We start from the raw sequence: 24,247 nt of genomic DNA on the forward strand, positions 1-24,247 counted from the left end.
ATATACACAATATTATTTCTAAACTTAAGAAAAATTCATATAAACATACCACATTATATATTTATTCTACCTTTTTTGGTAATATTTTTTGATATCAGGCTAAGAAAGTTTCCTACCAACCCTACCTTACTAAGAATGTCTTCTGGTATATTTACTGAAATAATTATGAGATTATTTTTCCAAAGGGCCATGAATTATCTTGTACATGTGTCAAAATATTCTTTGGTTCCTGGTATAAACCCTACTTGATCACGATATACTTTAAATAAGCAATTAAATATATAAAAAAGAAGTAAATAAAGAAAAATAAAGTCAGATTTGTTCAGCTCAACACTTTAAAAGGAGTCTCACATTTTTGTTTACATGTGAAGTCAGCCTATATTTTTGTATACTTGAATTACCATTTTCTGGTTTAAAGACCAGGGTTAGTGAAGGACTAAGTAAAATGTAACTATTGTTTTATTGCTGTTTTAAAACAAGTAGACAGATACAAAAAAAAAATCTACCTAAAAAGGCTTTTCTGATAAACAGAACCAAATTAGAAGACAGTGAAGAACAGGTTAGCTTAACATGTCAACTCTTATTACAAGAAAAAAAGGAGAGAAAAATCTAGCTTTTATATAAGCTCAACTTAAATAACAATAATTATAGTAATAATACAACGCTTCTACACTCTTGGAAGAAAACCAACTGTTATAAAACATATCTCAAAGAAAGGACTGCACAGGCATAAAGAGAGCCTAGGCTCCCTAACTTATTCCCATATTACAGTGACCTGACAACAGAAAAACTTGGAAGTATTGGCCTAATATGTTCCGAAGGTCGTTGGAGCATCCCAAAGCAGGTTCTTAGAGAAAAACGTGATAGAATAAAAAGAGAGAATAATGTAAACATGTTTCTTTTAAATTTTATATAAAAATTTAAATATTAACCTGCATATTTTAAAACACCTTAAGTATTATACTATATGATAGTCGATCCCTCCACTGACTCTAGTCAGAGTCAGTGAAGGATATAAACCAGGTAATGGTATAGTGTTGCCTTAGCTGTTCCACCAACTAATTGGCCTCCTTGCTCGGAAAAGAAAAAAGAGTCTGTGAAGTGAGTTGTGATGGAAGAAATCCAGACAACCTGAAGCTCAGGCTGTTCTTTCTGCTTTTTTTAAAACCCAGGAGGATTGGCCCTACCTGGAGTCAGCAGGGAAAGAAGTCAAAACTTATACCAGTTTCACTGAGAGCTGTCCAGTTTTCCTTTTCTACTTCGTGTTTTGGATTAACTTGTTTATGATAGGAAGTTTCTGTACCTTCAAAATTTCACAGTACTCCCTTTCCAACTGCTGATCCACTGCCTTTTTGTGGGAAAAAAAGAGAAATGAGGAAGCAGGTTTTTAGCTAACATTTCAATTTTCTCTAGTAGTTATTAGAATATTCAAGTGTTGTCATTATTCTCATGCAAAATTTGTGCTTTCATAAATAAATCCTTCAAGATTTTCAAGTTGAGGGAAAGTTAGTGATTACAGCCTCATGATTCTTCTTTTTTGTTATACCTGTGCTAAATCCTCTCTCTACATGCATTTTGTAGTATTTACATCTTCTGTCTTTTCTCTTGATCAGGTTTACTAGACGTTGTATGTCTTATTATACTCAAATAATAACTGAGTTTTTGTTTTATTAAGCCTCTCTACTGGATTTTTGTTATTCTCTGTTTTTAAAATTTGTACCTATGTAATTATTATTTCTGTCCTTATACGTTTGCCTTTACTCTGATGAACTTTTTTGTAGCTTTGTGATTTGAATATTAATCCCATTTATTTTTTGTTCTGCTTGTTTTGTGATGTATTTAAATCTATACATGTCTCTTTAAGTAAAACCAGAGATTCATCCTGCAAATATTGGCCTATAGTCAAATAGTATGTACATTAGCTCTAAGAATTCATAACTTCTCTTATGATTTTTAAATAAAAGCCATTTAGCAAAATGTTACTTAGTATTCAGCCATATGAGATGGTTTTAGCTTTTCCTTGGACTTATTTCTAATTGTATTGCATTTTAATATGAGTCTACATGGTATTAAAGAATTAGATTATACTGAGGCCTTCCTCTGTGGCCAGTATCTGGTCCATTTGTGTAACTGTTCTTTGTCCGTAAAAAGAATGTCTTATCTTTTGTTTGAGTCTACAAACTTCTATGTATCTATTCATTTAAGCTCAATAATTATGTATATTTTTGATCTGCTTGATTTAACAGTTTCTGAGGTTTATGTGTTAAATTCCCCAATTAGAATTGTTGATTTATCTATTTTTCTCCATAGAGCTACAGGTTATTGTTCTGAATACATAGTATTAGGTATGTAAATGTTCATGATTATTATGCCTATTATTCCTATTACAAGTGCCCTCATTGGCCTTTATGATTTTTTTTTTTGCCTTAAATTCGATATTAAAACCATTAATCTGACTGTTTTGGGGGGAAGATTGCATTCACCTACTATATCTTAAGCTGTTTTTTTCATTATTACTCTAATTATATTTCTTTGTTTTAAATATCACTTTTAGATAAATATTGCTGTTTTTAATCATACTCAGAAATATCTCTTAATCTTTGAGATAATCTTGAGTTAATAAACATTTATTATAACACTAATAGCTAAATACATATTTCTGTATTTTATTTTATATTTACTACTTTATTTTTTTCTCATTTCAACTTGCCTCTGATCTTTTCCTTCTCCCTCCCACCATTCATCTCTGTCAGGTTAGTACCATTCTGTAATTTTATTTGTGGATTGTTCTTTATTTATTTGTGTTGTAGTGATTTTTTATTTAGAAAATAAACCTCACCAAATTATATGTTCCCACCTTCTGTGTTCATCTTTTTTCTTACTGGATTATTAGTTTGAAATGGTCTGGGTGGAGATATCATAAAACCAATTAATAATGACTTACATTTTTTTTTCTCATCTAAAAATATGCTTTCATTTTAAGGGGCTGCTGGCAATAGCTCATCAGTTTAACAATATCAGGGTCAACATTTCTGCTATTCTTTTTTCGCTTCCTCTTTGTTGCAAAGCAGCTCCCATACCTCTTGCCATCACTTCTGTGTTCAATTCTTCCCCTTTTACCAGTTGAAACTTTCCAAGAAGCCCCACAGCAGGCATATGCTTACATCTCATTAGCCAGGACTCCTTTGTATGTCCTCCTCTAGTTGCAAGAGAAGTTCATAAAATAAGTATTTGCTTTGCCAAATTCTATAATGTATATAATTTACTGTTAACAAGAAGGAGGAAAGAGATATGTTTAGCCAACCAAAATGTCTTCCACAGGTACTTCCTCCAGTGTCTCACTACCATGTGCTTACATTTGGGTTTGCTTGGTGGCTCTTAATGAGCCCTTTCAACAAGCTCTTAAAACTTTCTGTGATTTACGGAAGTGTTAAGGCATTATTTCTCTCCTTTCATCTGCTTTTTCTTCATCTGTGGCTTTGTTTTTTATTATACTGTAAGTTTTAGGGTACATGTGCACAACATGCAGGTTTGTTACATATGTATACATGTACCATGTTGGTGTGCTGCACCCATTAACTCGTTATTTAACTTTAGGTATATCTGTGGCTTTTAAAGGCAGATACTGACACATTAATTTCACTCTCTGTATCCTTTAACTTTTCTCATTTTTCCAAATCCTTATTTTTTACCCTTGTCTTCCAGAAGAGTCCCCTAACAAGATATTCCCACTTGCTGTGGCGTATTTCAGCTGTATTAATTCTGTGATTCAATTCATCCACTGACTTACGGTGATAATTACAGGTTTTACACCCATTATCTTCTAAGGGTTTTTCTTCACGAATTCTTGTTACTGTTTCTTTTTACCATTAGCCTCAGTTATCTCTCTGAGAATATCTTGGGTTTTCTTGTTCTTGTCGTTGTTGTTACTTTATCTCTTTAAAGCAGTTTTAGGTTCCTAAGAAATTAAGAGGAAGGTTCAGAGACTTCCCATGGGCTCCTTCCCCAGACACACACACCATTCCTCACCAGAGTGCTATATGTGTTAAAGTTGATGACTGACATTGATAAATTATTATCAACCAGGGTTCAGAGTTTACATGAGAGTCCACTCTTGATGTTGTAGATTCTATGGGTCTGGACAAATATATACTGATGTGTGTTCATCAATGTAGTATAATACACAGCAATTTCATTGCCCTAAAATTCTTCTGTGTGTTACCTATTCAACCCTCCCTCCAGGCCCTGGCAACCACTGATCTTTTTACTGTTTCCATAGTTCTACCCTTTTCAGAAGTTTTACCTCTTCCATACAGTGGAATCATACAGCATGTAGCCTTTTCAGATTGGTTCCCTCCACTTAGCATTTAATGGTTTCGTTATGTCTTTTTATGACTTGATGGCTCCTTTTTTGGTGGTGAATATATTCCGTTATCTGGATGTGCCACAGTGTGTTTATCTATTAACCTACCAAAGGACAATGTGTTGCTTCCAAGTTTTGGCAATTATAAATAATAAAGCTGCTATAAATATCCACATGAAAGTTTTTGTGTGAACATACTTTCAAGTCATTTGGATAAATACCAAGAAGAGTGAATGATAGATTGTACAATAAAAGTAGTTTAGCTTTATAAGAAACCATCAGAATTTATTTCAAAGTGAGTGTACCATTTTGTATTCCCACCAGGAATAAATGAGATTTTCTGTTGTTCCACATCCTTGCCAGCATTTGGTGTTGCCAGTGTTCTGGATTTTTGCCATTCTAATAGATATGTAGTGGCATCTCATTGTTGTTTCAATTTGCATTTCCCTGATGACACATGATGTGAAGCATCTTTTCAAATGCTTATTGGCATCTGTATATCTTCTTTGGTGAGGTATCTATTGAGGTCTTTTGCCCATTTTTTAATTAGCAAATGTGACTGTACTGCCTCTAATCCTGATTTCTCTACTCTCAACTGGTGACGTTGGTCTCTTTTCTTACCCTAGTTCCTTTATCTATACAAATGTCAGTACGCTACCTCTTTTTTGATATTGTGAAACTGAAAGATAGTATATGCATAAGCATCTGCTACATAGAAGGAAATCGATACTAGTTTCCCTTTCTTCCATCCAATAAAAATCCTGCCCCATCAAATATTATTTCTTCACTGAAGCTGTTTTCTATCATTGGATCTTTACTCTCTTCTTCCAATTAGGAAATCTTAGATATTTAAGAACTCATTTTTATCAAATAAAAATGTGTTACAACTTTAAATGATCTTAGAAATCTGGTACTCTTCACTTATTTTAGTAACATGCATGATCAATGACTAGGTCAAAAGCAGAGTAGAAATAGAACCCAAGTATTAACTCAGTCCACTGCACTATGCATAATTCAATAATAAATTGCATTCTTTCTTTTCAAAAGACTGCTGCTTAACGTCATTTGTGTTGCCTCCACAACCAAGCTATAAATTCATCAGGATAGGGTGTCCATGGCCAGAGGCCGCTCAGGACATTGTGTAACGATGCCTGAAATAAACACTGACCACCTCGACGAGCAACAGGTTCAACTCCTGGCAGAGATGTGTATACTTATTGATGAAAATGACAATAAAATTGGGGCTGAGAACACTGAGAAAGGGTTATTGCATCAAGCTTTTAGTGTCTTCTTATTCAACACCGAAAATAAGCTTCTGCTACAGCAAAGATCAGATGCTAAGATTACCTTTCCAAGTTGTTTTACTAATACTTGTTGTAGTCATCCATTAAGTAAACCAGGTGAACTTGAGGAAGGAAAATGATGCCCTTGGAGTGAGGCGAGCAGCACAGAGGCGGCTGAAAGCTGAGCTAGGAATTCCCTTGGAAGAGGTTCCTCCAGAAGAAATTAATTATTTAACACGAATTCACTAAAAAGCTCAGTCGGATGGTATCTGAAGTGAACATGAAATTGATTACATTTTGTTTGTGAGGAAGAATGCAACTTTGAATCCAGATCCCAGTGAGATTAAAAGCTATTGTTATATGTCAAAAGAAGAACTAAAAGAACTTGGGAAAAAAAGCAGCCAATGGTGAAATTAAGATAATGTCATGGTTTCAAATTATTGCAGAGGCTTTTCTCTTTAAATGGTGGGATAACTTAAATCATCTGAATCAGTTTGTGGACCATGAGAAAATATACAGAATGTGAATATGTAGGTGAATGATTACTGAAAAATTTCTCTACTTAACAAACTTAGAATGACTTTTTTCATTTAAATTTAGTTCACTATCATCAATGTATTATATACACTGATACTTTACAACTTGTGCGGGAAAAAATAACTTACTATTTTGTATCACACACCTTGTATATGTGTTCTGTTTTTAAACGACATTTATGAGAGATTATTGTGAAATGAGAGAGAGCAAATAAAAATTTAACCTGTGCAGACACATGCTTACGGCAAATTTGAACAAATGAGTGAAGCCCTGTGTTTTTAGTAAGCTGTGATAAACATTTCTGGAGCACTCGCAGAGCACTGTTATTTGCCAGGTGCTTTATGTATCCTTAAATTTTTATCATAGTTCAGAAAAATGTGCAAAGGAAACTATTGCTTAGCTCCTTCAAAACAGTCCTAATTAACTTCATATTAACAGATTAAACTAGCATAGCAGATTCAAGGGAAATTAAATGATATGGACCCTAATTTGTATCATTCTGAGTTGATTGTGTGGTTTATCCATTCTGGAAATATGTTGATACTTAAAGTCAGCCATTGCTTTTGATAAGCAATATTGATTAGGTTAAATCTTCTTTTAAATAGTATTTGCCAATTAGCACAGTCTGTGTTTTCAGAATTACAGTGGGCACAGAGGTGTTCATAAAATGGGAATTGAGTCCCACTCGACAAGAGTTGCTTAACCTTGACACTGTTAACATTTGGGCTGGATAAAATCCTTGTGGTGGGGGTACGTCCTGTGCATTATAGGATGGTGAACAGCATCCCTGGACTGCACACTGGATGTTGTTAGCATCCCTCTCCCATGACACCCACAATTATACCAGATGTTGCCAGATGCCCCTGGGGGACAGAGTCAACCCCCAGCTGAGAACCACTGTCCTACAGAGCAGGCAGTATTGTAGGGAGAAATAAATAACAATGATAAAGGCCAGTGTTCATGTTAAATGGATTGAGATTATGGAATGTGTATATTAATGTTAAAAATTATATCTTGATCAATGCACTTTTATAAACTTGCCATAGATATCTCAAATTTGAAATCTCACAACAGCTTTATTATTCTTAAATGCTGTATGATAATGAAAAAAATAAAAATTTATTTCTTACAAAGTTAAAAAAATTCATCAGGATATTCATTCATTCATTCATTGACTATTTTATCTATCAATTAGTTATTGATCAGGAACATAAACCAGGCGTTATTCTGAATGAATATACAAGAATGAAAAACAAATAAAGCAGGTATCAAGTTTTATACATATCCAATTATAGCACGAATCACATACTGAGAACATTATTACTCAATACTTACTTGTTCGATTGACCTTAACAGACAATTGCATATAGCGATAACTAAATAAGCAGTAATTTATTATTTGGATTTCAATGTGAAAAAGACAATTATTTTTTCCTCCAATGTCTAGTACTTTAGTCTATGGATTAAGCTACTTTTTTTTTCTTTCAGAATAATTTCCCTCCCAAGAGATATCTTCAAGATTTAAGCAACTTCATTGATAAGTTCTCAATAAGACATGTCCAGACATCTGAATCCCAGAAATTAGACAGCTTGAAATGAAGCTTGGGATGCTTGATAAGTAGGAAAAAACAGAAAAAGTCACTTAAAGGGGCAAGAATATGTAAAAAGGTTTTCATATCTCATATCATATAAGAAACGTGCTGAAAATGATAAATATTGTTCACTAAAAATGATTATAATTCAAGATGCTATTAGGGAAACAGATTTAATTGTATTTGTCTTAGACAAATTAGTTTTGGTTAAATGAATCTCTGGTGGATTGGACCAGGAGAGGTAGTAGGAAGCTTCTTTATTGTAAGGACCTCAGTGAACTTCAGATATTTGGAAAACCGAGGTAGCAGAAAAATCTGGTATTTTTGTCCTGCCCAGGTGAAGAGTGCCTGGTAAAAGAAGTACCTGTGTACTTTCTAAGAGCAGGACAATCTGCTGAATCATGAAAACCCTAAAGACAATTTTTTACTTTTTTAATCCTGAGGGGGAAAAAGGGAGACAGACTTGTGCGATAGAAAGATTCCAAGATTGAAAACATATAGGCACAGGTGTGCACCCATTGTGTAGTAGGTATCTCCAGAGACTATCTAAATTCTGATTCTACTTCTGGGACTTAATGTCTTCACCTGTAAATTGTGGTGTCTGGTTCATCATAGACGCTCAGTAGCTGTAGCTACTACTACCATCACCATTATCGTTACCACCACCAACAAAAAAGATGAAAGAGACTAAAGTGAAGCTATTTAGAATAGTGGCTACATGATTAAAAGTTATCTTGCACAGGTGAAGAGGTATGTATCATTACTTGCCTAAGATTTTTTTTTTAAGTTATCAATTATCAAAGCCAGAATTCTCAAAGTCCAAGGTCCATACACTGGATGCAATGTTGTGCAACTTTTCGTGGAGCCACAGGATAGGAGTTTTGCCAATGTGTTGACAAGGGCCTCTGACATTACAGCATCCCACAGTGATATATTGCAGACCAGGCATTTCACTACTTTATGAGCAGAATCTGCTTCAATACAGCAGCAGCTGAATTTGCAGTTCAGAAAGAAGACTGGAATAAACATAGCCTGCAATGTTTATTTTATGTTCATATTATTTACCAAGAGGAACCATGCTCAGTTGTCCCAAAATAAGATGACATTGACAAGTTCTTACATTCAGCATTTAATGAGTAAATCCACAGTCTATGTGAATCCCATTGCCTTGAAAGTGAGGGAAATAAAACCACCAAGGGCCTCATTGACTTCAGAATTGTGAGAAGTCCCTGACTATATTACAGACCATTTATCCAAATAAATTTCTGATTATTCCACAATATGTCAATTCCAAGTGCCTACACACATGCTTCAGTTGCTCTTTGGGGGCCATTTTTCTACATAGAACGTGTTCCTGGAAAATACAGAACATGATGAGAGAGCCTTGCTAAGCTGAGCAAGATGGGTGTGTGGGTGGGCAGCTATTCTTTAGGCATTCAGGAAATTCTGAATGTAGAGCGTGAGCCACTGAAAAACTGTAGACCCATAATGCATGCGTAGCTGTCAGCGGAGGCCTCGTATGATAGAATTAAGCAGTAGCACTAAGGAAATCTGAGCATCTTCATTTGGGCGTTTTGAAGCACCTCAGACTAAGTGAGTTAAATGGTGATTATTGCTTTGCTTGGAAATATGAACTAAGCAGCTGTATTTTTATTTACAAATTTTTTATGACAAAGGTTATATGGGTTTATTGTATACAAACAAATATACACAAAAAAGTTGAAAAATAAACTAAAGCCACTAATCAGTATGATCATTTTGACATATGCATATTCAGATTTTTGTATTTATTCATTCAATTTTATTTAAATATTACCTTTAAGCCAGGCATATCTCTAAGTACTAGAAATGCAGAGAAGATAATATTTTTATCCATAGGTGATATGTATACATATTTTTAACAAAAATTGCACTCATAGAGAGTACATACATTTAACTTTACTTTTTGTCAGTCAACAATATCATGTAAATTCACGTAAAGACATAAACTTAAAAATGTAATTTCAGTGGCTATGATTACATCGAATGGCCATGCAGTAGCTTATTTAACCAATATTTCTTTTTTTTTTTTTTGCATTAGAACTAGTTTCTAATTTTTCCCCTATTGAAAATATCCTGATCAAGATGTTTGTAAAAACTGTCCACATTGCATTGGATAAATAATTAAATGTGGGTTTTATGGATCAAGAGAATGGGTCAAAAACATGGCAGTCATGTTTTTAAGGTTTCAAACAGGTTCCAAATGTCCTCCAAAAAAATTTGTCCAAGTTGCATAATTCCTAAAAGGACATGCAAATGCCTATTTCCTCACAACCTTGACAATCTTAATAATTTAACAAAAAATTAGATTTTATGAAAAGAGAGTATCTTATTTAGTTGTATTTTCCCTGTCTTTGGTTACTAATTGAACAGTTTTTCATAAGTGTATTGCCTATTTGTATTTATTATTTTTCTGTTTTCTACTGAGTTTTTAAAATTTTCTAATATAAATTGTTAGCAGTCTTGGGGTGTTTGGGATAAATAATTTATGCTTATTTCCTTTAAGAAATTAATACTTCAGATTGGAGAATAAAATTACTGAAGAGTTTAAGAAATAAGCAGACAAAGTACAGAATCTTCATACGCAAGTTCATATCATAAAATGTCCAGGACATCAATAAGTCAATGATAAATTGAAGTGCATAGAAGGCTGAGAAAATCCATGGGGCGTGGCTTCCCAAGTTTGCAAAAAGAAGGAGCTGGGCCGCCTAATACAGGGGAACATGCTGGCTGGGACTGGTTGTCCAGCAACCCAGCTCCCCTCTGTTCCAGGCTTCTTAGCAGAGGTGGCCAATGAAGGTCTCTGGAACTCCATTCTCTCATTTCTAACACAGAGGTAGACAAGATGATGCTTTTCCCTCTAAAATTCTAGGGAGCCAGATACAGAAGAGGTTACGAAGAGAACAGAAAAAAAAGGGATGAAGCATCAGAGTCAGAGAAACATAGATAACATAGAGAGAGGCATTCCAGATAGAAATGCAGTGTGCCATCACGTAGAAATGTGGAAGAGCATGGGACACAGCAAAGAGTTGGGTGTGAGCTGAGAGGAGCAGGAGATGAGACTATGGAGAAAGGCAGCACCTGATGATGAAGGACCACGGAAGGAAGATAGGAAGATATGGCTTTAGACTTCATTCTGTAGTTAAGAAGGGAATTACTGAAGAGTTTTAAGTGAGCGAGTCATAAAAACAGATTTAAGGAATTATTTTTTAACTAACTAAAACAAAACAAAACAAAACAAACTTTGGCAGTGATACGAGATCTGATTAGAAGCCTGGAGGAAGGGCTCCCAAGTCAGAGGCTGTCTATTGCAAAGTCAGTAGAGAAATAACGTGGATCTGAACTAAGGCAGTGGCACAAACTGCAAATTATGCTCAAGACTAAAACTTCCCCCTAAAGTGAATAAGATTTTCTGGAAAGATAATGCTAATAAGAATAATAGGGGAAAAAGAATAATAGGGCAAAATTTTAATAGCGATATTAACCCCTTAACATTGCCATTGATCAAAATTGACAAAGTGTGCCCTCTCATTTCATATTAGTTATATGCTCAACCAATTTTCTTTAAGCTAACCATAGCTTAAAGAATTTAAGCTGTTAAAAATAGGTATTTTTAACAGCCATATGCTGGGGGCATTTTCACAGTGCATGAAGTGCTAACATGAGTGCTATAAAACCACTGCCTACTGTGAAGTTCTTCTAGCCAAGATCACTGCCTCTGCTTCAGGAAAGAACTGAGTAGTTGGGGGAGATGATTACAACAGGAAGGATCTGAGCATTCCTTTAGCCCAGGATCCAAGTCCACTGAAATCTTAACAGAACGAAATTCTGGGCCCACCTCCCGCTAACAGATATGGTTTCCTAGAGGGCCTGGTGGGTGGAAACTCTTTCTCTCCACAGATACTAGGCAAATTCACATCTTTGGGTTAGAGGGTCAACTGTGCTATGACTGGTTGTTTCTGGCCTATTTCCAAAAAAAGACCTACTGAGAATCATTCCTGGTGCTGGTTTAGAACTGGCTCAGATCTTCTTCCCTTAATTCTCCACTTCACATCTACACTCCTGACTGAACTTTCTGCTTAGAATATGCCTACAGAGATATTACTTTGATCCTAGCTTCTTAATCAAGCCATTAAAGCAAAAAGTCCCAAACAATCTCAATAACAATAAGCTGTTTATGTGAATGAATTCATTTAGGTACCACTACTACCTGTGAAGAAGGTCCAAATATTATCCTGATTTTACAGATGAGAAACTGAGGTCCAAAGAAGCTAGTGAGATTGACCAAGGTATCACATCTAGTAAAGAGAAATACCTAGGAGGTTTACCCAGGTTGGGCTCCAGGGCCTTCGTGGCACTTCCACACTGTGTAACAGAGATGCTGTTCTTTTTTAAATGGTCACTATACCTAGAGTTCAACTGATAATTTAAAAGAAGGAACTTGCCAAGACAAATTGTAATCCTATTTTAGAAGTGGTCACTTTCAACATCTCAGAATCCTCATGGTCCAGGTGGCCTCAGGTGCCCAACAGAGACCTTTTCTGAGACAAACAGAATTCAGGGTCACTGGCTTTCAAGAAATGGAGCAACACTTATCTTTTTCAGGAGATCTTAAATTCAGATATACATGAGATTTCATTCTGAATAGAATAATTGTATAATGTCCTAAGAGATCAGTTTATTTTATTAATTTAAGCAGGAATTAAGTATTTAGGTGACGGTTATTTACTGAGCGTTTTTCAGATGAAAGTCTGTTGCTATTGACATTTCTTTCTAAATACTAATGCAATACAGCCACAAAATGAGAACTCACAAAAGAGTTGTGGATGGGACACATATTTGGGTAAAGGATCCTTATAATTGGAGGAAGGAAAGCTTAAATACATACACATGTGCTCCTAAGGACTTTTTGGTGAAACATAGTGATCTATCACACACAACAGCTAAGATATACATACATACACATACGTGCACATACACATTACTACTAGGATGATGGATTAGTCTGTTTTTCATGCTGCTGATAAAGACAAATCTGGGACTGGGAAGAAAAAGAGGTTTAATTGGACTTACAGTTCCAAGTGGCTGGGGAAATTCTCACAGTCATGGCAGAGGGCTAAAGGCACTTCTTATTTGGCAGCCGCAAGAGAGAATGGGGAAGAATCAAAAGGGCAAACCCCTGATAAACCCATCAGATCTTGTGAGACTTAATTCACTATCACAAGAATGGCATGGGAAAGACCCACTGCCATGATTCAATTACCTCCCCTTGGGTCCCTCCCACAACATGTGGGAATTCTGGGAGATACAATTCAAGTTAAGATTTGGGTGGGAACACAGGCAAACCATATCATTCCGCCCCGGCCCCTCCACATCTCATGTCCTCACATTTCAAAACCAATCATGCCTTCAAAGCAGTCTCCCAAAGTCTTAACTCATTTTAACATTAACCCAAAACTCCACAGTTTAAAGTCTCAACTGAGACAAGGCATGTCCCTTCTGCCTATGAGCCTGTAAAACCAAAAGCAAGCTAGTTACTTTCTAAATACAATGGGGGTACAGGTATTGGGTAAATACAGCTGTTCAATTGGGAGAAATTGGCCAAAACAAAGGGGTTACAGGCCCCATGAAAGTCCGAAATCCAGCAGGGCAGTCAAATTTTAAAGCTCCATAATGATCTCCTTTGACTCCAGATCTCACATCCAAGTCATGCTGATGCAAGAGGTGGGTTCCCATGGTCTTGGGCAGCTCTGCCCCCATGGCTTTGCAGGGTACAGCCTCCCTGCTGGCTGCTTTCACGGCTGGCATTGACTATCTGTGGCTTTTCCAGGCACATGGTGCAAGCTGTCAGTAGATCTACCATTCTGGGGTCTGGAGGATTGTGGCCCTCTTCTCACAACTCCACCAAACAGTGCCCTAGGAGGGACTCTGTGTGGGGGCTCTGACCCCATATTTCCCTTCCGCACTGCCCTAGCAGAGTTCTCCATGCCCCTGCAGCAAATTTTTGCCTGGGTATCCGGGCGTTTCCATACATCTTCTGAAATCCAGGCGGAGGTTCCCAAAACTCAGTTGTTGACTTCTGTGTACCCACAGCCTCAACACCATGTGGAAGCTGCCAAGGCTTGGGGATTCCACCCTCTGAAGCCACAGCCTGAGCTCTATGTTGCCCCTTTCAGCCACGGCTGGAGTGGCTGGGACACAGGGCACCAAGTCCCTAGGCACACAGCATTGGGACGTGGGCCCAGCCCACAAAACCACTTTCTCCTCCTGGGCCTCCAGGCCTGTGATGGGAGGGGCTGCCATGAAGGTCTCTGACATGGTTTGGAGACATTTTCCCCGTGGTCTTAGGGATTAACATTAGGCTCCTTGCTACTTATGCAAATTTCTGCAGCCAGCTTGAATTTCTCCTCAGAAAATGGGTTTTTCTTTTCTACTGCATTATCAGGTTATGAATTTTCTGAAGTTTTATGCTCTGTTTCTCTTTTAAAACTGAATGCTTTTAATAGCAGCCAAGTCACCTTTTGAATGCTTTGTTGCTTAGAAATTTCTTCTGCCAGATACCCTAAATTATCTCCCTCAAGTTCAAAGTTCCATAAATCTCTAGGGCAGTGGCAAAATACCACCAGTCTCTTTGCTAAAACATAGCAAGAGTCACCTGTGCACCAGTTCCCAATAAGTTCCTCATCTCCGTCTGAGACCACCTCAGCCTGGACCTTATTGTTCATATCACTATCAGCATTTTTGTCAAAGCCATTCAACAAGTCTCTAGGAGGTTCCAAACTTTCCCACATTTTCCTGTCTTCTTCTGAGCACTCCAAATTGTTCCAACATCTGCCTGTGACCCAGTTCCAAAGTCGCTTCCAAATTTTTGGGTATCTTTTCAGCAACATCCCACTCTACTGGTACCAATTTACTGTATTCATCCATTTTCATGCTGCTGATAAAGACATACCCAAGACTGGGAAGAAAAAGAGGTTTGATTGGACGTACAGTTCTACATGGCTGGGGAGGCCTCAGAATCATGGCAAGAGGGAAAAGCCATGTCTTACATGGCAGCAGCAAGAGAAAATGAGAAAGAAGCAAAAGTGGAAATCCCTGATAAATCCATCAGATCTCATGAGGCTTATTCACTGTCCTGAGAATAGCATGGGAAAGACCAGCCTCCATAATTCAATTACTCCTTCCACAACATATGGGAATTCTGGGAGGTACAATTCAACTTGAGATTTGGGTGGGGACACAGCCAAACCATATCAGATGACAACCTATTTGCCCATCATCTTAATGGAAAGTTAATGCTTCCACTCTAGTTTATTGTGATAACATAGATCTAAAATATATCCCCCAATACAAAACCTTACATAACATATGGGTTCAGTGATTACTGATTTAAATATTTGCTTTGAATTTGAATAAGACTTGGAATCTTTAAAAAATAAAACTACTGTGATTTTAAGAATTATGCTATATGGGATATAAAAAAAGCAAAAACATTATTTCAATGAACCCTTCCTAGCATACATACACCTTACATCAAGAAGAACTATTTGCTCAGAAAGTGGTAATTTCCATTTTAAATGAATCTGAGATTTCAACTATTTTTAGTGGTACAAAATTTTTACAACCTTTGACTCAGTACCTCCTACTAAACGCATCCTTTCAAAAGCATGAAATGTTGAAGGTCTGTCTATATTATTCAAACCAGCAATTAGATCCAGATGTTACTGCACTTTATATTTAGATACCACATTTCAATATCTAAAAAAGAAAGAATGCTCATGAAGGACAGAGAGAATAATTTATAAATGCAATTAAAGCATATTGTTTAGACTCCTTCTCACTAATTTACCTGATTGCAAAGTAAAATTAAAAGAATTCATATTTAAATGTAAAATTGGGCCAATGAGTAATGAAATTTTTCAAACTGTGTGTACAAGGAAAAGAATACCAAGTATACAATGGTTGTGTCACATACAGTCTGTCGATTTTATAGCTTTGCTATGACATCTTCCAGCTTTTTTATAAGGCAGTCAAATTCTAGACAGTATGATGGATACATTTATATTAATTTTAAAGAAAATATATGGAATGATTATTAAAGAGCAACTTGAAACTAACTACATGTTATATACAGTAGCAAAGCTGCTAATAGAGATCTATAAATGTTGCTGATGTCATGTGCTTTCTTGGCTTGGAATGTTCTTCATTTAGGAAAATAATAGAATGGAAATGCTATGTTCCAGCTAATGCTACTTGAAAAACCATAGTATATATATGGAAAATGGATATAGGTATATCATACAAAATATAACTTATTCTTAAGTTTGGTTGACCAGGCTAAGAAAGAAAGAGAATGGCTAGGTACCCCTCCCCTTTAATTATCAAATGATCTAAGTACTTGTTTAAATTAAGTCAATATGTTATGGCATTTTTGTGGCAGTGGGTATTCTTAATTATAGCTTTGGCTTTGGGTAATAATAAGTGGGTTGGCCTTTTCTAAGGGTATACCAATGGCTGGTAGCACAGAGGTAGTCTGCATTACTTGCCACTAGCAGAGGAGCCTGCAATGGGTTAATAGCTGGATGCCACGAGAGCTGTACAGGGTTGAGAACTGGAACCAACAATTAGGTGAGAAGTTGCTAAACTAGTGAGTAGTGAATGACCATTGATTCTTGCAGTTCTGTGCCAGAAAGACACCATTGTATCCAAATAATTGCCAGAACACAAGGCTAACAATCCTCTCTGGTCTCTAATTAATTGTTCACGATTCAAGTGATTAACGTATGCTACCATGTTCTTTAATGTTACTGTTCAGGTTATTACAGCACGTGAACTTCAGGGTAAACAGGAATAATTCACTCATTCATTCACAATATTAGGTATCCACTTTATACTGGTCACTAATATGTATGCTGAGGCTTTTACATTAATTAGAATTAGTTTCCTCTGTGATCTCAAAAATATGAAAATAATTATAGCTCAAATAATAACAGATACTATTTACATAGGGCTTATGACATGCCAGATACTATCCTAAGAATTTTACATACATTATCTCATTTAACCCTCACAGCAACTTCATGAGTTAGGCATTTTTATTAGCCCATTTTGTAACTGAGCATATAAAGGCACAAGTTGTTAATTTGCTCAAGGTCACACAGCTAGTAAGAAATAGAGCCAAGACTCAATCAAACCAATCTGGTTTCAGAGTTCATTCTTTACCATAGTACATATTCTGCCCATGTATAATTCCAGGTAAGCAGGGTAGGCCAAGCTTATATTGTGAAAACACAGCCACGAAAGCCAAAGTTTCCATTATCTTGCTGTTATGCTATTTCTATATCTGCCAGTTTCTAAAATGCAAATTTCTACATCCTGTTCCAAAATGGCTATGCTAGCACCAACCATTATCTTTATTCCAGCCAGCAGGAAGAACTATTTTCTTTTAAGGATTCTTCCCAGAGGCTTCCTTCACAAGCAAATAAGCTTGTGCATCTCATTGATCAAAATTTAGTCATATGATTGTAAGGGAGTCCGAGATGTGTAGTCTTTGTTCTAAGTGATCCATACCCAGTTGTTATTTGATAAGCTGATACTGAGGAAAAAGGGAAGAGCAGCATTCTTCATCAAAATATTGAAAAACCAGCCCTAAAACAACTGCTCTTTTCAGAATATTTCTATTATTGCCCCTAGTATATTTTTCATTCTACATCAGGTTCTTTTTGAATCTAGATGCCTTTGGGGTCATTGGTAGACTGTGATTCTGTCGGCTCTTCCTCATGTGATCACTGATAATCAGCAGACAGCACCTGTGTCTAAGACATGTTAGCAAACTGGAAAACAGTTACACTCCTCATACCACAGATCACCACTAGTTCCCTCTATCCTTTTGGTAAAAAATTGATTGAGTGAGTTTTCATTATAATAAAGTACCTCTATTTATCAGATCAGGAAAAAGAGTTCGTATTGTTACAATTATTATATTTGTATACATGTTAATTCTAGGACATTTGCAACAGTCAAAACAAGAAAAAATGTCATTGCTTAAGAATGCAGAAAGACAAGGCACAATGACTCACTTCTATCATCCCAGCACTTTGGGAGGCCAAGGCAGGAGGATCCCTTAAGCCCAGGAGTTTGAGACCAGCCTGGGAAATGTAGTGAGACCCTATATCTACAAAAAAATTTAAAAATTATCCAGGCATGGTGGTGTGCACCTGTAGTTCCTGCTACTTGGGAGGCTGAAGTGAGAGGATTGCTCAAGCCCAGGAGGTCCAGGCTGCAGTGAGCCATGATAGCATCACTGCATTCCAGCTTGGGCAACAGAGTGAGACTCTGTCTGAAAAAAAAAAAAAAAAAAGAATTCAGAAAGAATATATAAGACAGGGTATTTATCAGAGGCATGTTAAAAATATCCATGGCACTGTATCAATGCATAAGGGAAATGCTGTTGGTTTGGAATGTTATGAAGATTTAGGGTCCTTCCTCCTCCAAAAATGTATTCTTTTCAGTGTTCCGGAGTGCCTTTTCATCAGTCACACCAGGGTGATACCCACTAGTCAATATAATTTCTGTTTCATACACTGCAGAACAATCAAGGAAAAGTTCTTGTAATAGGTGCTGCTCTCTTGTTCACAACTTGTAGTTTGCTCATTAGTTAATGACTGTTCTTTGCACAGGAGACTTGTTTTTTCTCTTTTCTGAAGTCTCTAATTATATTCTTTTAGAAGTTGAAAGGTGATGAGTAGGAGTTGTTGATACCATAAAATAGAATACCAAAGTCCCATAATTCCATGTTGCTGGAAATAGTTTAAATTAATAGCAGGAAGCACTGTCGCCTCTTCCGTCCAAGAATATTAAAAAAAGGTGTTATCCTCAAAGGAGCCGGGGAATATGTAGATTAATTTGTAAACACCAGATGCTGACCTGGAGACAATAGTAACTTTAGGACATACATGAAATGCACAATTTATTTTCTGGTACCCTTCTCTGATTTCTGAACCCTTCCATTTTCTGCTGTCCTCTGCCTTCATATTCTCTCACAAGCTGTCTTATGTATCCACACTCCTGTTAAAAGGAGTGTTTAGTTTTGTGTTTTTACTAAAGCAAGACCCTTAGTAAAGTAGTTTTCAAAGAGAAGAATCCAAAGAATGCCTGTTCCAATGGAAACTTTTAGAGTTCTAGCACTTACAAAGGCCAGGCATTGTGGCTCATGCCTGTAATCCCAGTACTTTGGGAGGCCAAGGTGGGATGATCACTTGAGGCCAGGAGTTTGGGAATTCTAGTACTTACAAACAGAGGGAATTCTGAGTGACTATGCACTCCTGGTATCTCCAATTTCTTCGTGAGCTAAGTGCTCCCGTACTTGGCTTCCATGAGAATCACCTGGCTACACAGCCAGATTTAAAACCACTGACAATCTATCACATATCCCATGAAAGATAAGGCTGCCCTTGCTTATGAATAGAGTTGACAGAAGATTTGGATGTTCTTTGAATCTACAAAAGAACATGGCACTCAATTTTTTCATATGAAACTCTATGTGTTAAGTTGCCTATTATTAATTATCCAAGGAACAAGAACACTAAAATGAATAGAATTTTGTTCAATACTGTCTAATAATGATCAAGGTTCATAATAATAATCTTAAGGTTCTATAAGAGAGCAGTCCTCAATCTTCTTGGCACTGGTGTCCAATTTTATGGAAGACAAGTTTGTCACAAACCAGCTGTGGGGGGATGGTTTCAAGATGAGTCAAGTGCATTACATTTATTGTGCACTTTATTTCTATTATTGTTACATTGTAATATATAATGAAGTAATTATACAACTCATCAGAATGTAGAATCAGTGGGAGCCCTGAGCTTGTTTTTCTGCAACTGGACTGTCCCATATGGGGGTGATGGGAGACAGTGACAGATCATCAGGCATTAGATTCTCATAAGGAACGTCCAACCTACCTCTTTCACATGCGCAGTTCACAATAGCATTTGTGCTCCTATGAGAATCTAATGCTGCCACTTATCTGACAGGAGGTGGAGTTTAGGCAGTAATGTGAGCCATGGGAAGCAGCTGTAAATACAGATGAAGCTTTGCTTGCTCACCTGCCGCTCACCGCCTGTTGTGCGGCCTGGTTTCTAATAGGCCACAGACTGATACTAGTAATTTTTAATTCAGTAATATTTTATGTAGACCTTTTATGTATGCTAGTTCTTTGGAAGCTGGCATTTTATATGTACTGCAGTGACTTCATTTATCAGAATAATAACATAAATAACTCAGCACCCAATAATGCTGAATAAAGGCAAGTGTGCTGGTTAGGCTAATGCAAAGCAATTGATACATGGCCTAAAAATGTTGAGCTATACAAAAATTCGAAAGACCACAAAGCACAATAGGAAAGGGTATGGGCTTTGAACTCAGCAGACATGTGTGCAAATTTGTATTCACCAACTCATTAGCCATGTGAAAACAACCTAGCCTCTTCAGTCTGACTCCTGTCTGCAAAACATAAATACACCTTTCTCTCAGGGTTGGCCAGCAAATTCAATGAGATAATGTTTGCAGAGTGCCTGATACAAAGTCAACATTTAATATATGATAAATATTACTATTTGTGGGGGACATAAATGAGAAAATCAGAAGCTTCAAGGTACACCTTAGAGACTTAAAATTGAGGTCATCACTGGGCTTTTTTATACCAAGTCTTGGCCACAGCACAGCAACTCTGAAGGAGGAGATCTTGAATGTGGCCTAAAAAGTTCAGGTGTTTTTGATGGACGTTGTCAGCAAACATCATTGAAATTCTCAGCACTTGAGGACTTTCAGCCTGAAAGCTAGAGGGCTGCTTTATCAGTTTCCCTTATCTTTCACCTAAACATTCCCTTTTGTGAAGAAAGTCTTCCCTACTTCCCAGCAGTTAAGCACCACTCCATTTCCTGTGCTTAATCAGAATACCGTTGGAAGTTAGCTCAGAAGGACAGTTTGTTCCTCCCACTTTAAGCCAATGACAAAGAGTATCAGCTGACCCATTTTATTTTATTTTGTTTTATTTTATTTTATTTATTTATTTATGTATTTATTTTTGAGACAAGAGTTCCGCTTTTGTTGCCCAGGCTGGAGTGCAATGGTGCGATCTCGGCTCACCGCAACCTCCACCTCCCGGGTTCAAGTGATTCTCCTGCCTCAGCCTCCTGAGTAGCTGGGATTACAGGCATGAGCCACCACACCCGGCTAATTTAGTATTTTTAGTAGAGACAGGGTTTCTCTTTGTTGGTCAGGCTGGTCTCGAACTCCCAACCTCAGATGATCTGCCCATCTCGGCCACCCAAAGTGCTGGGATTATAGGCATAAGCCACCGCACCCTGCCTTTATTTTGAAATATAATTTCCCTCTTGCACATCTTAACCAATCCTGAGGGGCCAAATAATGAAGGTATTACTTCATAGGAGCCTCAGTTTCCCCATTCTTCCAATAAAGTTTGTAATCCCTACCTAAGAAGACATAAACTTTAAGCATGCACCACTGACTCTAAGTGAGACTCAGAAAAGGAAGGATGGTGTCAGAAAATTAAGGAGTCATGGAATCTGTAAACATCGGTAAATGATTTGTAACAAGGTGGTAAGTATCACCTCTAAAATTTTAAGTCACATTTCCTACCCAACACAAAATACAACTATGACTATGGATGAAAAGATCTCCATCTTGCAAATCAAGAAAGCAAGGCCAGCTAATATAAATGAACCAGGGAAGAGTTCAGTTCCTCGTGGCAGAAGCATCTTGACAAAAACGAAGCTGCCCATAGTTCTACAAGCCTTTCCTTTAGCACCTCATATGCAGGACTGGTCTCCAATACACACAAAGATATAAAGGCTAATGCAGAGATAATTATGAAGTCCCTAAATGGTTACGAATAGATTTCTACAGGATATGTCCAGAACTCTTGTTTTATCACCCACACCTTCTCCCTACCTTAGTCTTCCCCAACTTAGTGACACCACCTTTCAGTTTCAGTCTGAATATAGGAGACTGTCTTTGACTCCTATATTTTTCTCACATCCTGTATCTAATGGATCAGCATATCTGAGGGTTCCATCAGCAAATCAAATCTGAGGGTTCTAGATTCGAAACATAATCAGAATCACACCACTTCACATTCTACTACTGCTGCCACCCTGTCCAAGCCTACGGTGGTGGTTTGGATAATCTCGTACGATTATTGCAGCTACTGCTTACCTGGTCTCTCTGCTAGGATCCTTGCCTCCCTGCAGTTTATCCTCTGCACAGAACACAAAATGGCAAGCTGCTGGAGGGGTTTTCTCCCCAGCTCCACCCTCAGCTTTGAGCCATCCCTGTGCCTATGCCTCAGACAGCGTCTCTCCACACTCTTGCCCCTCTCCCCAAGGTGGACCATTGTTGCTTATTACCTGGGAAAGGGGCTGGGAATTTCTCTGTTGTCATTGCCCAACTTCAGTCTTAGGTGAACCCTGTGTTGCTGGATCTTAGAGGTGGTGTTTAGTGATGCTGTCTTCTTACCTCTGACAGCCAAACTCTGCTCTGCGTCTTAGGTGAGTCCTCTGCAAGACAGTATTTCCTGCCCTGTCCAGCAGTAGGAGCCCTTAAATGGGCTTGACCCAGGATACTTTCCTATTCCTCCCCCAAAGTGAGAGGGCTTTTCTTTTGCCCTCTCTCCAGCAGCAGCAGTGGTCTTCACCTCTACCTGGGACAACAGGATTTGCTGCCTTTCCCTCAGTGACCTCAGACAGGCTTTTGTTCTATAGGAGAGAAAGATTCTGTCCAGGCTTCAATACAGCTGGATTCCTCCAGTCCTGCAACACCACGGGAGAATTTTCCAGGCCTTTCATCTGCCTTCTATTCTTCTAATCTTTTTGTGGGATGTCCCACGAAGAAGAGCCTTCAAGTGGGTGCAAACACTACTGTCTATGCTCCAAGGACCTACTTAGCAATTCCTTAAAATTTTTAGCTGAATGTGTTTTATCCACATGTATGGCAGCCCTCATTCTGCCCACACTGCCCATAGGTGAGCCAGTGCTTGCCTTTCAGGTCCTTGGAGGCACCTGTCTTATCTTAAATTTCAGACTGTTGGCTGCCCTGTGAATTCACCAGATGGGGTTGACAAAAGTTTAGGTCTAGTAGTCTATCTATTTTTTATTGTTGGGCTGGGAGCTACTCTTTCTAGCTTCCTACATCCTAGGCCAAAGTAGCCTCCCTCATAACTAGATTTTTGCAATAGTCTTACTAGTTAGTTTCCCTGTCATCTTTGTCTCTCCCATCTCAGATTATGCTTTCCAACACTTGTTTCATTATGTTTTCCTCTAACACATTCAACGATTCTGTATTTCCTAGCAGATTAATTCCAGTGTTACAAGCTGACATTCAGAAGATCATACTTTTTAGTGCTTGGAAGGCCCTTAAGAGTTGTTTACAGACCAACTACCTTTCTAATCTTCTCTCTTTTTACCTTCAGTTCAAACCCTTCCCCTTTTATACACAGTCTCTTAGTGTCTCAACCCACAAACATCCATTGGACACTTGATTATTATGTATCACATTGGGTACATTGGATTCAGAAATGAATCAAATACAGACCTTCCTCCCATGAAGCTACAGCTTAATGCACATTTTGCTCATTTCTACTTTTACCTTTGCTCATTCTGTGCCATTGAGCAATGGGCCTGCCATACCACATCCTACGCTCTGTAACCGGTTCTTCATACAAACCTTAGTCCAAGCATCATGATCTTCATAATGTCTTCTTTAACTATTTCAGGCTCATTGTTATTTCCCTTCCTTGTGTTCTAAGGTACTTCATTTGTATCTTTCTTCTATCCCTAATTAAATTATAAGTCCCATGAATGAATGGACCAAATTTTAGCAAAACTTCATGTTCTACCATATTAGTTTCTGACCCTTTAGGTACTCGATAGATACTTGTAAATGATGTTGTATGTCACAGTCATTAGAAACATCACCTGGGATCAGACAAACCTGTGTTCAAATTCAGACTTACTTGTCATTTGAGGGAGGCTTTTTAACCACAGTTTTATTTGCCTAATTTGAACAATGATGAATACAGGGTTGTTGTCAGGATAAATGAGATTTGTATATAAAGTGTCTGACAGTTGGTAAGGGTACAGTAAAGAGGAGACAGAGTATACCAGTCCTAAATTATGGGTGCAGCAAAGCACCCACATGCAGCCACAGGCTGATTTTACCCAAGTACAGAGGGTCTTAGAGCTCACCTACAGGAACTTGAAACCATGAAGTCTTCATTAGTAGTTAGTGCAGAAAGTATTGCTGACCCTTTGCCTGGCTTTGCAGTCACAATCATAACACAAGTAGAAATACCATCAGCAGCGTGGTGAAACACAAGAATATCAACCTATCTGCCTAAGTAAAAAAAGCCACTACAA

General features: G+C 37.5%; 1 pseudogene; it reads left to right on the forward strand.

Moving 5' to 3' along the window:
- Positions 1-5,510: 5,510 nt before the first annotated feature.
- Positions 5,511-6,172, forward strand: LOC129031330 (isopentenyl-diphosphate Delta-isomerase 1-like; annotated as a pseudogene).
- Positions 6,173-24,247: the final 18,075 nt, after the last annotated feature.

This window comes from Pongo pygmaeus, chromosome 11, assembly GCF_028885625.2.
Source record: "Pongo pygmaeus isolate AG05252 chromosome 11, NHGRI_mPonPyg2-v2.0_pri, whole genome shotgun sequence".
Classification (NCBI taxonomy): domain Eukaryota; kingdom Metazoa; phylum Chordata; class Mammalia; order Primates; family Hominidae; genus Pongo; species Pongo pygmaeus.